This window comes from Chlorocebus sabaeus, chromosome 6 (genome assembly GCF_047675955.1).
Source record: "Chlorocebus sabaeus isolate Y175 chromosome 6, mChlSab1.0.hap1, whole genome shotgun sequence".
Lineage (NCBI taxonomy): Eukaryota > Metazoa > Chordata > Mammalia > Primates > Cercopithecidae > Chlorocebus > Chlorocebus sabaeus.
Window position 1 is genome coordinate 1,517,166 of NC_132909.1, and position 16,459 is coordinate 1,533,624.

Below are 16,459 nucleotides of genomic sequence, written 5' to 3' on the forward strand. Positions count from 1 at the left end.
GAGGTCTCACTATGTTGGCCAGGCTGTAGTGCAATGGCTATTGATAGATGCGATCACAGCTTACAGCAACCTAGAACTCCTGGGCTCAAGCCCTCCTCCAACCTCAGCCTATATGGGAGTATGTGGGACTGCAGGTATAAACCATTGTGCAGGCTACAAATGATTTTTTTAAAGGCAATGATCAGCACATGATGAAGTGAATCACCACGTTGCGAGGACGCCACACAGCAGAAAACTACTGCAAAAATGTGGGACCTCAGTCCTACAACCTTAAATGCCTGAATTCTGCCAACAACATGGTGAACTTGGAGGAGGACTCTGAGCTCCTGAAAGGAACTGCCCAGCTGAGGTCTTGACTCCAGCCTCATGAGACCCACAGAGTCTCAGTTAATAGGTGTGGTTTCCACCACTCAGTTCAGATGATTTGTTGCAGAGCAATAGGTAACTCATACATCAAGGGGCTGGTTGAATAAATAATTCCTTTTTGTTTTTTTGAAACAGGCTCTCACCGTGTTACCTGCACTGGAGCATGATCACACAATCTCAGCTCACTGCAACCTGTCTCCTGGGTTCAAGCCATCCTCCCACCTCAGCCTCCCAAGTAGCTGGGACTGCAGGTGCGTGCCACTATGCCTGGTTAGTTTTTTTTGCATTCTTTTTTGTAAAGACAGGGTTTCACCATGTTGCCCGGGCTGGTCTCAAACTCTGGAGCTGTAGCTATCTGCCTGCCTTGGCCTCCTAAAGACCTGGGATTGTAAGTGTGAGCCATTATGCCCAGCAAGTGCTTTTTTTGTTATTGTTGTTGGTCCACAGAGTTACCGTTGTATAAGCCAACTAGTAAACAATTAGTCAAAAACTGTACTTGACTCACGTTTCAGTGGCACAAAGCCTGTTTTTAGAAGTCAACATGCTAAGGAGGAGAGTGGAAATGGTTTTGCTCCTTTTCTAAAGACTTTCAAACTCAAAGAAAATAATTGGAGAAAATCTGCCTTAAACAAGGATGTCTTTTTCATGTGCTTGTTGGTCATAAGTGTGTCGTCGTCTTCTTCTTCTTCTTCTTTTTTTTATTTTTCTTGAGATGAAGTTTTGCTCTTTTTGCCCAGGCTTGAGTGCAAGGGCAGGATCTCGGCTCACTGCAACCTCCGTGTCCCGGGTTCAAGTGATTCTCCTGCTTCAGCCTCCCGAGTATCTGGGATTACAGGGGCCCACCACCATGCCCAGCTAATTTTGTATTTTTAGTAGAGACAGGGTTTCATCGTGTTGGCCAGGCTGGTCTTGAACTCCTGACCTCGGGTGATCCACCTGCCTCAGCCTCCCAGAGTGCTGGGATTACAGGCCTGAGCCACCGTGCCCGGCTCTGTGTGTCTTCTTTTGAAAAATATCTGTTCATATCCTTTAGGCACTTCTGAACGGGGTTGTTTGTTAGATGCAAATCAAAACCACAATGACACACCATCTCACTCCAGTCAGAGTGACTATTATTTAAAAAAGTCAAGAAATAACAGACGCTGGTGAGGCTGGGGAGAAAAAGGAGCACTTACACACTGCTGGTGGGAATGTAAATTAGTTCAGCCATTGTGGAAAACAGTTTGGAGATTTCTCAAAGAAATTAAAACGGAAGTACCATTTGGCCCAGCAATCCCATTACGGGGTATATACCCAAAGGAATATAAATCATTTCATCATAAAGACACATACACGTGTATGTTCATCACAGTACTATTAACAATAGCAAAGACATGGAATCAACTTAGATGCCCATCAATGGTGGACTGGAGAAAGAAAATGTGGTATATATACACCATAGAATACTACACAGCCATGAAAAAGAGATTGTGTCCTTTGCAATAGCATGGATAGAACTGGAGGTCATTATCCTTATCGAACTAACACAGGAACAGAAAACCAAACACCACATGTTCTCACTTATATGCGAGGGCTAAACAGTGAGTACATATGGACACAGAGAAGGGAACAGAAGATATCAGAGCCTGTTTGAGGTTGGAAGATGGGAGGAGGGAGTGGGTTAAACAGCTACCTGTCAGGTACGATGCTCATTACCTGGGTGATGAAACTATCTGTACACCAAACCCCCACGACGCACAATTTACTTCTATAACAAACCAGCACATGTACCCCTGAACCTAAAATAAAAGTTTAAAAAAAAAAAAAAAAGAAATGAGAATCTCTTTCCCAAGGTCTGTAGGCAAGTGTCAATCTAGAGGGGGCCCGTGGAAAAACCTGGCTCTTAGGAGATTTGGCACTGGGCTGACTGCTGTGCATGCATCACCTCTATGAGAGAGGCTCACTGAGGAAGGAAGAGTGACCACGCTATTGTGAACAAAGACCCGCATTTCTACTCGGCGACTTATCACAGAGGAAGCATAGAGTGTGAGCTCAGAGCCTGGAAAATTCCAGTCTCCAAGCTCTCTCCTTGCTCCCTCGCAGCCCCCTCCCCTTTCCCAGTCTTGCAGTTTCCATGGCAACAACCTAAACCTTCTGTGATGAAAAACCAGGTAAATGTTGCTGAGCGGAAATGGAAGCGCTACTGATGTCAGACCTACAGGGAAGCGGAGATGAAGACGATTAACACTGCAGAGACCTCACCACTGGTTCATGCACATCGTTGTTTTAAACTTTTTCATTATGGTAAAATATATGTAACGTAAAATGAACCATTTTAAAGTGTGGAGTTCTGTGGGGTTAAATATATTCACATGGGTGAGTGAATCCATTCCCCAGAACGCCTTCATTTTCCCAGCTGAAACTCTGTATCCATCAAACACAAACTCTCCATCCCCTCTCCCCCAAGCCCCTGGCCACCACCATGCCACCTTCTTTCTGTCTCTGTGAAGCTGCCTCCTCTAGGGACTTCATACAACTGGGATCATATAGTCTTTGCATTTTTGTGACTGCTTTATTTAAGGTAGCATGATGTCCTCGAGGTTCCCCCACGCCGTAGCATGGGTCAGAGTTTCCTTCCTTTTTACAGCTGAACTACAGGTCGAGTATCCCTTATTTAAAATGCTCAGGGCCAGGAGTGTTTTGGATTTCAGATTTTTTTCAGGTTTCAGATTATTTACATTTATTTATTTATTTTGAGATGGAGTCGGCCTCGCTCTGTCGCCCAGGCTGGAGTGCAGTGGTGTGATCTCGGCTCACTGCAACCGCCACCTCCCTGGTTCAAGTGATTCTCCTGCCTCAGCCTCCTGAGTAGCTGGGATTACAGGCGTGCGCCACCACGCCCAGCTAATTTTTGTATTTTTAGTAGAGACAGGGTTTCACTATGTTGGCCAGGCTGTTCTCAAACCCCTGACCTCAAGTGATCCACCCACCTCGGCCTCCCAAAGTGCTGGGATTACAGGCATGAGCCACTGCCCCTAGCCAGATTATTTACATTTATTCTTACTGGTGGAACATGCCTAATCTGAAAATCCAAAATCCAAAACGCTTCAAGGAACATTTCCTTTGAGCATGAGCTTTGAGCTGCACGTCTGCACTCAAAAGTTTTCAGACTTTGGAGCGTTAAGGATTTTAGATTCTCTGATGAGGGATGCCTGTACATTCTGCTGTGTACAGACCACATTTTGTTTCTCTTTGTCCATGGATGGACATTTGGGTTGCTCCCACCTTTTGGCTCTTGTAAATGACGCTGTTGTGGACGTGGGTGTACACACATCAGTCTGAGTCCTTGCTGCCAGCTGTTTGGGGTCTATATGCAGAGGCAGGGTTGCTGGGTCTTATGGCAATTCTCCACTTAATTTTTTAGGAACTGCCAACTGTTTTCCACAGTAGCTGCATCATTTTACATTCCCACCTAGTATACAGTAGGTGCTTACTACAGCCTCGTCGATCTGAATTCTATCAGCTCTTCTCAACGGTTCTATGAAGCAAGAACAATGGGTGTTCAGGACTCTAAGCTTCCATAACAATTCTCTGGACGTCCCTTTCCAGCAAGGCTGCTGTTCCAAGCCCCTCCAGAAAAACATTCTGTAGCTACTACTGATTATGAGCCATGAGAAGGAATGGGAGTTTTATTCTGAGAAAATAATCATAACTGATTGCAGAGTGAGGCACGGGAGACGGATGCTTCGATTTTCCTTTGAAAAGGATCAGGGACTTTCGAAGAGCAACTGCGGAATTTCAAGGACAGATGTTCTCTGGTCACAGGGTTGTTTGTGCGGTGGGGCCTTCAGGATGAGATGGATGAGACAATGGAGGGCTGGTGGGTGGCTCACACCTGTACCCCAGCTCTTTGTGAGGCCAAGGCAAGAGGATCACTTTTGAGTCCAGGAGTTAGAGACCACTCTGGGTGACATGGTGAGACCATGTGTCCACCAACAAAATGCAAAAGAGTTAACCGGGTGTGGCAGCATGTGTCCGCGGTCCCGGCTACACAGGAGGCTGAGGTGGGAGGATCGCTCGAGCCTGGGCAGCAGAGGCTGCAGTGAGCTGTGATTGCACCACTGTACTCCTGCCTGAGCAACAGAGCAAGACTCTGTCTCAAAAAAATAAAATAAAATAAATAAAAGACAACTAAGGGTCCAGGGCGGGAGAGGCGTCTGGGCACCACGCCCAGCTCTGTGTGTGTGTGAGCTTGTTATTCCTCCCTTTCTGGAACTGCCTTTTCCTCTGCCCATGGACTGGTTATGTTTGGCGTTCTCTCCCTCTAAAACGCCTCTGCCCACCCAAACACTTGAAAAGAGCCAGCCTCCATTCATCAGCTCTCTGCTTTCCGCGTCGTCAGCCTGGCTCGGCCTTGCCCCGCAGCCCACACTTCCCATCCATCTCGTCCTGAAGGCCCCGCTGCACAAACAACCCTGCGACCAGAGAATGTCTGCACTTGAAAGTCCACAATTGCTTTTCAAAAGGCCCTGATCCTTTTCAAAGGAAAATCAGAGCATCCGTCTCCCGTGCCTCACTCTGCAATCAGTTATGATTATTTTCTCAGAATAAAACTCCTACTCCTTCTCATGGCTCATAATCAGTGGTAGTTACAGAATGTTTTTCCGGAGGGGCGGGAACAGCAGCCTTGCTGGAAGGGGACGTCCGGATAATTTGTGTGGAAGCTTAGAGTCCTGAACACCCGTTGTTCTTGCTTTATACAACTGTTGAGAGAAGCTGATAGAATTCACATCGACAAGGTTATAGTAAGCACCTATTGTATACCAGGCCTGTGGTCTGTGCTTGAAATGAGACACTCTTATAGGCTATAAAATGCATTTCAGGCCAGGCACGGTGGCTCACACCTGTAATCCCAGCACTTTGGGAGGTCGAGGCGGGTGAATCCCCTGAGGTCAGGAGTTTGAGAGCAGCCTGGCCAACCTGGTGAAACCCCGTCTCTACTAAAAATACAAAAATTAGCTGGGTGTGGTGGTGGGCGCCTGTAATCCCAGCTACTTGGAAGGCTGAGACAGGAGAATTACAGGCCCCCACCACCACACCCGGCTAATTTTTGTATTTTTAGTAGAGATGGGGTTTCACCATGTTGGCCAGGCTGGTCTCGAACTCCTGACCTCAGGTGATCCTCCCACCTCGGCCTCCCTCAGTACTGGGATTACAGGCGTGAGCCACCATGCCCAGCCATCTTTCTTTTCTTTGTGGGAAGGGTGGACTCCTTCTTCCTGGAGCGTCCATGTGAGTGAGATTGAGCAAGACTCCTGTCCCAGGAGAGGGAAGCCCTTTCTACCCATTGGTAAAGGCAGGACCAAGGCCTCCACCTGGGGTCCTCCTCTCCAGGCTCCATGCTTAACGTCTGTCATGGAGTCCTACAAGGTGGCCTACAGGACCTCTCCTGAGGGTGGCCCATCCATCTGAGGTCCTGGCCTCCACCCCGTACCGGCCACCAGCATCTCCTGGCTCCAAGTGTTGTAAGAGAGGTCAACAGAGGACCTTTACAGAACTGTTGAGAGGAGCTGGTAGAATTCAGATCGACAAGGCTATAGTAAGCACCTACTGTATACCAGGCCTGTGGTCTGTGCTTGAAATGAGACACTCTTATAGGCTATAAAATGCATTTCAGGCTGGGCACGGTGACTCACACCTGTAATCCCAGCACTTTGGGAGGTCGAGGCGGGTGAATCACCTGAGGTCAGGAGTTTGACAGCAGCCTGGCCAACCTGGTGAATCCCTTGGTCCTGCCTTTACGAGAGGTCCCTGGAATCCCCTGGGCTTTGGCTGGACTTCTCACACTTGGAATTCCTTTCCTGTTGGGTTCCCATTGCTGGCAGGACAAACACCAAAATCCTGAATTCCTGCCTAGGAGATGGTGGGGCTCAGGACATGGTACCCTGAAATACGGCATGTTGGCATTTGAGAAAACAGCACGAGCAGAAAAATCTCTCTCGGCTTTCCTCGTCCTTCTCTCTGAAGCAATCGTAAGACTGTCATTCCAGCATGCCCTCCCTGTACCTGGAGGAGAGGAGCATCCTTGTCTCTGAAGACACAAATCTGAACAAACAGGCCTTGAAAAGCTCCCTCCACTCTCGTAGCATGAGAGCACACTGCCATCCACTTCTTCATCAAACCTAGCATCAAATACACACGTTTCCCTGTTTCTTTGGGTCTTTATTTCCTTATGGAAGGCCCCTGTGTCACATAAAACTTAAAGTAAATAAATTTGTATGCTTTTTTTTTTTTTTTTTTTTTTTTTGGTTAATCTGTCTTGTGTTACAGGGACCTCAGTCACGAACCTAGCAATTGGTGAGGAAAAAGAGGCCAGGCACTTTTACAGGTGGCCCATTCCTGTAATCCCAGCACTTTGGGAGGCCGAGGCAGGCAGATCGCTTGTGCTCAGGAGTTACAGACCAGCCTAGGCAATATGGTGAAACCCCATCTCTAGGAAAAATACAAAAATTAACTGGGTGTAGTGGTGTGTTTCTGTAGTCCCAGCTACTTGGGAGACTGAGGTGGGAAGATCACTTGAGCCCAGGAGGCGGAGGCTTCAGTGATGGCACCACTGCATTCCAACATGTCCATAGCATAAGACCCTGTCTCAAAACAAACAAACAAACCACTGCCAAAAAGAAACTTTCTCTTCCCTACAGAGGTAAGCTTATGACTGATGAGGCCAGGAGATCTGGCTTGGAGTGGCATCTGCATTAATCTCACCTATTATGCAATGCTGCGTATTGCAAATAATAATCACTATTAATGTGTATATATTATACATACAAAGACACATATATGTATACATACACATAGCTTCAGTTTACAAAATTCGCACTTTAGATTCTTCTAAATGATTTACAGTGACCTATGGACGTGTTTGGGGTCCTGCTTTACGGGAATGTGCTGAGCACAGACGGGCGCTATTCTTTGAGAGTGTCGTGAACGAGGCCGTCGACTCCAAGTAACACAAGCCCCTGCTGTTTGTGAGAAGCACCGTGCAGGAAGGAAGGATAGGGCTGAGATGCCAAGGGCTGGGAGCCCCACTCCCCACCGCTCTGACACATCCAAATGAGCGGCTTTCTTCTCTGTCCTCGCATTGACAATGTTCCCCTTCACACACGCCCCCAGGTCCAGGAATTGCCGTGCTCTCTGCAGGGCGGAGAGGGCCTTGAACTCACAAATCAACAAACTCTGAAAGTGTCAACTGAAAACGTACGTTTGAAAAGAGGCCAAATATCCGTCTGGAAACAGGGGCGGTCACAGTATTCCCCTTTTTCATGAGACTGCACACGTGCGTGGCAGTAAGGATCTAGAAAGGAGGATGAGGGTGGTTCCGGGGAGGGACGCACAGAGGATGAGTGTGTTCATGAGACTTTGACATGTTTTGGGGATACAGGACATGACATTGTGTTCGTGTCACGGGGCCCAGGGCTGATTTCCTCGTGGGCTGATGTTTAGGACACCAGGCCTGGCAATACCTTAGAGGTTCAGATCAGGAGCGGACTCAGTGGCTTCTTCCTGGATTCTTGAGGAGAAAACATGCACAAAACAGAATCCCCTGATGTTATCTATTGGGCTGGCAAAACTAATATTTTCTGGGGTTTAGCAATGTGAGGCTTCAGGACAGGTCCCGTTCTGAGGACACCTGCTCCACTCTGTTGAGTTCAGTGGTGAGGAAGGTGGAACTTGGTCTCCAGCAGGCATTTGGCCTTTGAATCAGGAGAATGTTTCATGGGAGAGTGGGCACAGGTACCATGTTGACCTTTGTCTCAATGATAACACTATTATTATTATTATTATTATTATTATTATTATTATTATTGAGATGGAGTTTTGCTCTTGTTGCCCAGGCTGGAGTGCAGTGGTGTGTTCTTGGTTCACCGCAACCTCTGCCTCCCGGATTCAAGCGATTCTCCTGCCTCAGCCTCCTGAATATCTGGGGTTATAGGCATGCGCCACCACACTCAGCTAATTTTGTATCTTTAGTAGGGATAGGGTTTTTCCACGTTGGTCAGACTGGTCTCAAACTCCTGACCTCAGGTGATCCGCCCACCTTCGTCTCCCAAAGTGCTGGGATTACAGGCGTGAGCCCCCACGCCCGGCCTGATTACTTTTTTTTTTAACTCCTTCGGCAGAAATCCCAGTCAGAAGGACCTCTCCCATCCTGTCCTCTTCACATCTACTTCTGTCCCCATCGTCAATATTCCTGCCATCTAAGACCCTCTCTATGTCAAGCTTCTCTGCCCCCAGGGCTCTGTCTCCATTTCTGGCCAGCATCTTCTCTCCCTTCTCTGATTAACTTCTTTGACTAACTAATAAAGAATCTTCCTGCTTTGAAGCTTGCCATCCTCCATGTGTTCCATACTCAGAACTCACCGTGATTTTTATAAAAGGCAGATTTGGGCATGACATTTTTCTTTCCCTACTTAAAACTCTTCCACTGCCCTCAGGATAAAATCTGGGATCCCTACAGTGGCCTAAGAGGTCCTTCAGGGGCTGAGCCCTGCCCAGCTTTGACCCCATTGCTCTCTGCTGTCCTCTTGGCCCAGCGGGCTCCAGTAGCCCCCAGCACATCACCTCTACTCTCTCCTGTTCTGACCTCCTCCAATACCATTTTTTTTTTTGAGATGGAGTCTTGCTTTGTTGCCCAGGCTGGAGTACAGTGGTGCAGTCTCAGCTCACTGCAACCTCTGCCTCCCAGGTTCAAGCGATTCTCCTGCCTCAACCTCCCGAGTAGCTTGGATTACAGGTGCATGCCACTATGCCTGGGGAATTTTTGTACTTTTAGTAGAGAAGCGGTTTCACCATGTTGGCCAGGCTGGTCTCGAACTCCTGACCTCAAGTGATTTACCCACCTCAGCCTCCCAAAGTGCTGGGATTACAGGCATGAGCTACGGTGCCCGGGTCCAGTACCACTTTTACCAAAGCCATCTTTAAGCGAATTTACATCTCCAGCCTTGATGTTTGATCGAACTCCTGCCTCCTTGACATCTCTCCATGGATGTCAAATTGGCATCTTCAGCCAATGCGTTCACATCAAAATTGTCAGTCCACCTCAAAATTCTACTCCTCACCCCCAAGTCTCCCCAGTCTCTAAAAAAGGCACCACCTTCCACCCAAGAGCCCAAACTCAAAACGTAGACATCATACTGTGTTCTTCTCATGCTCATGACATAATGAGATTCGATCCACTTCTGGTCACCTTCATCCAGGTACCAACACCTCTCCCTAGATAACTATGACATCTTGACGATGAGGGTCACTCCTGTCCCCCTGATAAGTCTATCCTCCAAAAAAATCAAGCTCCAGACCTTCTCCAAATGAGTCAGATAATGTCATTCTCCCACCCACCTTCCATGCCAACTGAGCCTAGATCGGCGGCTCTAGAACACACGGATGGAAAGAAAAGCTACCTGCGGTTGGCCCACAAGGTCAGTGGCAACCTGGCCCCTGTCTGCTGCTTCGTTACCCACCACCCCCTGGCCATGCTGTCCTCACTGTCCCTGAAAAACTCTCCTGTCCCAAGACCTTCACTCTTGCCTTTCCTCTAATTGGAATTTCCTTTCCCCACAGTCCCCATGGCTGCTTCTTTCCCAATCTTCACGTTTCAGCTCAAAGGTCATATCCTCAAAGGCAGACCTGGGGATTAGGGAGAGGCTTACGGAGGTACACAGTCATCGAGACAGATGAGGGGCTCAGGGACGGGAGATGTTGGTCCAAAGACACAAAATTTCAGTCATGAAGGAGGAATATGTTCCAGGGATTGTACCAGATGGTGACTATGGTTAATTTTGTTTAAGATAAATAATATTTAACACAATGGTTTTGAAAATCAAAATGAAGGCAGAAAGCAATCCTCCATAATGGATGAACCAATAACCAAAATTTAAATAAAACCCGGTGTGTGCTGAGCTGTACTGAAGCCTGAGGCCAAAAAAAAAAAAAAAATGTGATTCCGTATATATGTGTGTTTGTGCAATTTTTTTTTTTTTGGTAGAGGCTGAGTTTCGTTCTGTTGCCCAGGCTGGAGTGCAGCTGTGACTCAGTTAATAGCGTTACCGTCCAAAATTCACCCTTTCCTGCCTCTGTCCTTGGCTAGTACCCTAATCGTAGCCTCCTATCATATCCACAGCCCACTCTCGGCCTAGTGGCCACACAGCCCAGAGAAGTCCCTGAGCAAATATTTGTTCTTGAAGCTCGCTTCAGCCTTGACCTCCTGGCCTCAAGCAATCCTCCCATTTCAGCTTCCAAAGTAGCTGGGACCACAGACGTGCAACACCGTGTCTGGCTAATTTTTTTTATTTTTTGTAGAGATAGAGTCTTTCTATCTTGCTTAGTCTGGTCCTGAACTCCTGGTCTCAAGTAATCCACCCACCTTAGTCTTCCAACGTGCTGGTATTACAGGTGTGAGCTATCTCACGCAGCCTGTAATTACTTAATGGTTCATTCTCCTCCCCCACAGAATATTAGTTTTAAAAATGTTGAAAACAAGGAAAAATAGCTATATTAAACTCACATTATCTTATGTTAATTTTATGTATTAAAAAATAGAATTTATTATAATTTTATTTTCCTGGCCTCAGTGGAAGCAGACTCATCAATAATATTTCCAAAATCTATTTCTGGAAAATAATTAACCATTAAAAAATATATAACAGGGAGGCTGAGGCAGGAGAAACACCTGAATCAGGGAGGCGGAGGTTGCAGTGAGCCGAGATCGCGCCACTGCACTCCAGCCTGGCACCAGAGATTTCGTCTCTCAAAAAAAAAAAAAGTTGCAACATGCCTAGAGTCATACGCACTTTGCCTTTTGCCTCAGGGTCTGATGTAGCTCTGCACAGTCTCATAGGGTCCTGTCTTTATTTAAATTTTTAATATTTTGTTTATCATAGTTTTTTTTTACATGAGTGTTTCTTATTTTCAAATACTGCATGAAAATATTGCTTATCTTGATGACCGAGTGTTTTGTGCTGTTGTTTATTGAGCTTGCTGTGTGGCCATTATTCCTTTGTTCATTTAATTCTCATGCCGACCCTGGGAGCGAGGTCTTCTTCTTTGTTTTTTACAAATGAGGAAGCCGTGGCTCAGAGGATTAGGTGGCCGTGGTGTGATGGATTCTGTCCGGGCTAGTCTGATTCCACGGTGAGACAGAATGAGAGGAGGCCACCCCTTCCCTCTCCGTGTCTCAGAGGCCTCAGGAACATGGGAAGGTGATCACACCTGCCCTGCAGATATGTCATGCCACGGACATTCAGTAGAAAGCTAAGTGCAGAACAAGCATAATACATATTAATTACTTCATTATCATAGTCTCGATGAGGTGGGAGGGTGCCTTGAGCCCAGGAGTTCGAGGCTGCAGTGAGCTATGATCACAGCCCTGGACTCCAGCCTGGGTGACAGAGTGAGACCCTGCCTCTAATAAATAAATAAATAAAATAAAAATAAGTGATGATTGTAATGATAATGTTGATGGTGTATCTATTGGCAACCCCTGGCCCCATCCCAAATTTGAAACTGCTGATTCTAAAAATACAAAAATCCTTCATCTCGTTAACAGTTCCACCATCGAAAACATGTCCACCGCTGCCTCTCTCCCTGGCTAGTGCCCTAATTGCAGCCTCCTTTCATGTCCACCCCTGCCCTAGTGGTCACACAGCCCAGAGTGTCCCCGGACAAAGTATTTGTTCTCTTTGAAGTTTATCTCTACGTGACTGTTTGTTTGACCTCCTCCACTCTCTCCCATTAGCTAAGCCGGCATCCAGGTCCTAGGAATCTCTGCTCTACAGAAAGCCCGGCATGGAGTCAACGCTCAGTTAATATTGATGATGTTCATAATTCATAATTTTAACAGCTAAATTATAAATCCCAAGTCCTTCCACCTACAAGGACCTTCTTGATCCAACATCCCTTCCTTCTCACCCTGACTCTCCCTAACAGGTCTTCAGCCATCTTGGTCTCCTCATCCTTCCCAGAATGCACTCTGTGTGTTTCTACCCCAGGGCCTTGGCACCTGCTGTGCCCGCTCCCCAGTGTTCTTTTCCCTATCTGCTTCCTCCTCTTACTCGTCTCTCTTCACTTATCACAGCCTGGGAGAAGACGGCCCTGGCTGCTCCATCATCTTCGTCCCAGTTGCTTTCTCTCTTACTATCTCTGATTCTTCATAATGGACATGCATTATATTTCATGAGCTGTCTTCTTCCCTAGAGCATACATGCCTCAAGGGTTTTCATTGTGGGTTCTTGCAAATCACTGTATCCCGGGGTTTCTCAGCCAGGGCACTCCTGACTTGTGGGGCCAGAGCATTCCTCCTTGTGTGTCGGGGTGGGGAGGGGTTGGCTCTTCTGTACATTATGGGATGTTTAGCAGCATCCCTGGCCTCTACTCACTCAATGCCAATAGAGCCCACCCCTTCCAGTTGTGTCAACTGAAAGTATTTCCAAATGCCTCTTTGTAAGCAAAATGGCCCCCGTTAGAAACCTCTGCAAGATCTCCGTTTTCTAGAAGCGTGTCTGCTATTATTGTTGGGGTAAAATCAATAGTTAATGCATGGACAGATGAAGAAACAGATGACGAAAGCAGATAATGGTTGATTAGGATGCTTGCAGGCGACTTGGAATGCTGAGCAGGGTACAGCCAATTTACGGCATTCTACAAATGTCCGAGGGTGCAGTTTAATTACAGGAAAGAACACGCCTCGGGCCCCATGCTGTTTAATTTTGTTGTCCATTGCTCCAGCCTGTTTTCCCTAAAGACCTCTCACCGGGAGGCTCCAAGGACAAAGGCCGGCTCTGCCTGTTGCCATGGAAACTGCAGCTTGTGTGGGAGCTGGGAAGGGGCTTCGGAGACAGGCTCAGGGCTGGGCGATGTCCAGGCTCCAGAGGTGAGCGTGCGTGGGTTTGAAAATGTCCTGGCACACCAGGGACACAATATGAGCTCAGGAAAAGAACGAAACATGTTTCCCATCCCTACCCCCACTCTCTGTGCTGTGAGGAATGTTTCTTCCTTGCAAGGCAAAACCAGAACTGATCAGCGTTCGATTCTAGGGAGAATGGCATGCACCTAGCTCTCCTTGCCAGGTAGATTTTGGTGGATAAAGCTCAAAACACAAATTGCAAAGCTGTCAGGGAACAATTTCAGTTCTTCATACAATGAGGAAAATAGTGCTACGGATTGCATTTGTGCACCCCCCAAAATCATACATTGACGCCCAAAGCCCCAGTGTGATGGTGCTTGGAAGCAGGGCCTTTGGGAGGTGATTAGATTTTTCTCCTTCTCCTCCTCCTCCTTCTCCTCTTTTTTTTTTTTTTTTTTTTTATTTGTTATTTTCAGAGTCTTGCTCTGTTGCCCAGGCTGGAGTGCAGTGACATGATCTCAGCTCACTGCAACCTCCACCTCCCGGGTTCGAGTGATTCTCCTGCCTCATCCTCCTGAGTAGCTGGGATTACAGGCACCCGCCATCACGCCTGGCTCATTTTTGTATTTTTAGTAGAGATGGGGTTTCCCCATCTCAACCAGGCCAGTCTCGAACTCCGGACCTCAGGTGATCCACCCACCTTGGCCTCCCAAAGTGCTGGGATTATAGGCATGAGCCACCATGCCTGGCCAATGATTAGATTTAGATGAGGCCGCCAGTTTAGGGCCCATAATAGGGTTCATGTCTCTATGAGAAGGGGAAGCGAGATCTCCAGACACTATGTCTCTCCCACCACGTGAGGACACAGGGAGAAAGAGGCCATCCACAAGTCAGAAGGGGAGCCCCCACCAGGGACTGAACCACTGGCACCTCGATCTGGGACTTCCAGCCTCTAGAACTGAGAAATAAATCCCTGTTCTTCATAAATTACCCACTCTGTGGTATTTTGTTAGCACAAACAGACTGAGACCCAGCCTGAGTTGACTGAGGCAGAGAGTGACTGGGTGGTGAGTGAGACCAGCTGCGCAGCATTGAGACTTGTCATCCTCGAACATCATCGCTGCCTTGATGCTTATCCGTGCAGGTGCACATGGTGCTCAGTTGTCCATTTAAATGGCTACAGCGTATCCCACTAGGGGAACACAGCACCATCCACTCATCTCTTGTCCTGTCCACGGCCCCAGGATTTTCCTGTGTTACAAACAACCCTGAAACAGCACAGAGCTAGTGATTGCTACATGTACTTCTCTCCTTCACCCAAAGGTGGGAGACTTTGCTCTGGTGAAACTTCTAGGAATGGAGTTGCTCGGGGAGAGGAAAAGCACAGATTTATAACCTACTTGGAATTTTCCTGATTAATGGCCCGAATGCCAGAGTGAAGCCCAAAGTCTCTCTCAATTTCTCCCTCTCGTCTTCTAACTCAAGGAGGGAGTGGCTTTCTCGGAAAGAGTGAAATGTGGCCAGGATTCTGGGCACGTATGTTTTCAAACCAGAACGTTTTCTAGATGGGACCAAACTGCTCTCCCAAGTTGTAGTTTATTTGTTTTAAAAGGGAAGTTTCACGCGGGGCACGGTGGCTCACACCTGTCACCCCCAGCACTTTGGGAGACTGAGGTGGGTGGATCACGAGGTCAAGAGATCGAGACCATCCTGGTCAACATGGTGAAACCCCGTCTCTACTAAAAATACAAAAATTAGCCGGGTGTGGTGGCGGGCGCCTGTAGTCCCAGCTACTCAGGTGGCTGAGGAGGGAGAATCGCTTGAACCCGGGAGGCAGAGGTTGCAGTGAGCTGAGATCGCCCCACTGCACTCCAGCCTGGTGACAGAGCGAGACTCTGTCTCTAAATAAATAAATAAATAAATAATAAGTAAATAAAGGAGGTTTCAGGAAGGCAGGGGCATCCACTATGTTTGCTCTTCTTCATGTTACCATCATCAAGCATCACCAGACTGTGAAGAAAAAAATGAGTAAATGGAATATTTTTGCTCAGTGTTGGGATATAAGTCTATACATAAGTCTTTATCCTGGTTTATCTTGCTGTTAAGATGGGCAGTGAAAGAGTTTATGTAGCAGGTTGGCCCTTGGCCTGTGTCTCACTGTGTCTACACTGTTGATGCAGATAGCATGGTTTATGCTAAATAGTTGCCTTCCTACTGGGTGTCTGGAATTCTGGTACATGCCAGGCAGCAGGTGCCTGTGCGACCAGCCCCCAGTAAGTGCCCCGGGCATCGAGTCTCTAACGAGTTCCACAGCAGATGACATTTCACAGGTGTCGTTGGAACTCCTTGCTGGAGGAATTGGTGCCTCCTGGGTGACTCCCGGGAAGAGGGCTCTCGGTGCCTTTCCCCCTTGCTGACTTTGCTTTTCATTCTTTTGCTGTGACTCCTTCTAGTGAGTCATGAAACTTGGGGGTGCCCCTGGCGACCCCGACCCATGGCATTCAGGATGCTGAAGAAACACACGTTTATACAAAAGTGCTTTCTTCCGTTGACTGCCAGCTACGACATCCCTTCTTTTAATGAGTCGCCTCATAAGCATCGCTGTAATGGCCACAAGGTGGGGACCAGGGGTCCTGCGAATTCCAGAGGCAGAACCGCTGGGTCAAAGAGTGAACATATTTTAAACTCTGAACTCATTCCCCCAAATGCTGAACAGACGGGGTATGTCACACACGTGCCTGCCCCAGCCCCTGCTAACTGCATTTTCATCTTCACCCATCAGATACAGTGGAAACTGTGGTTCAGTTCGGTTTGGGCATCCTGTTTTCTTTTCTTTTCTTTCTTTCTTTCTTTTTTTTTTTTTTTTGAGATAGGGTCTCACTCAGTTGCCGAGGCTGGAGTGCAGTGGTACAATCTTGGCTCACTGCAGTCTCAAACTCCAAGCCTGATCCTCCCACCTCAGCCTCCTAAGTAGCTGGGACCACAGGGGAGCACCATCATGCCCGGCTAAGTTTTGTATTTTTTGTAGCGATGGGGGCTTCACTATATTGCCCAGGCTGGTCTCCAACTCCTCTGCTCAAGCAATCTGCTTGCCTCAGCCTCCCACCCAAAGTGCTGGGATTACAGGTATGAGCCACCACACCTGGTCTGGCATCCGGTTTTTGGATTACAAGTGAGGTGAGACCTCTGCGGATGTTGACCAAGCACTGGAATCTT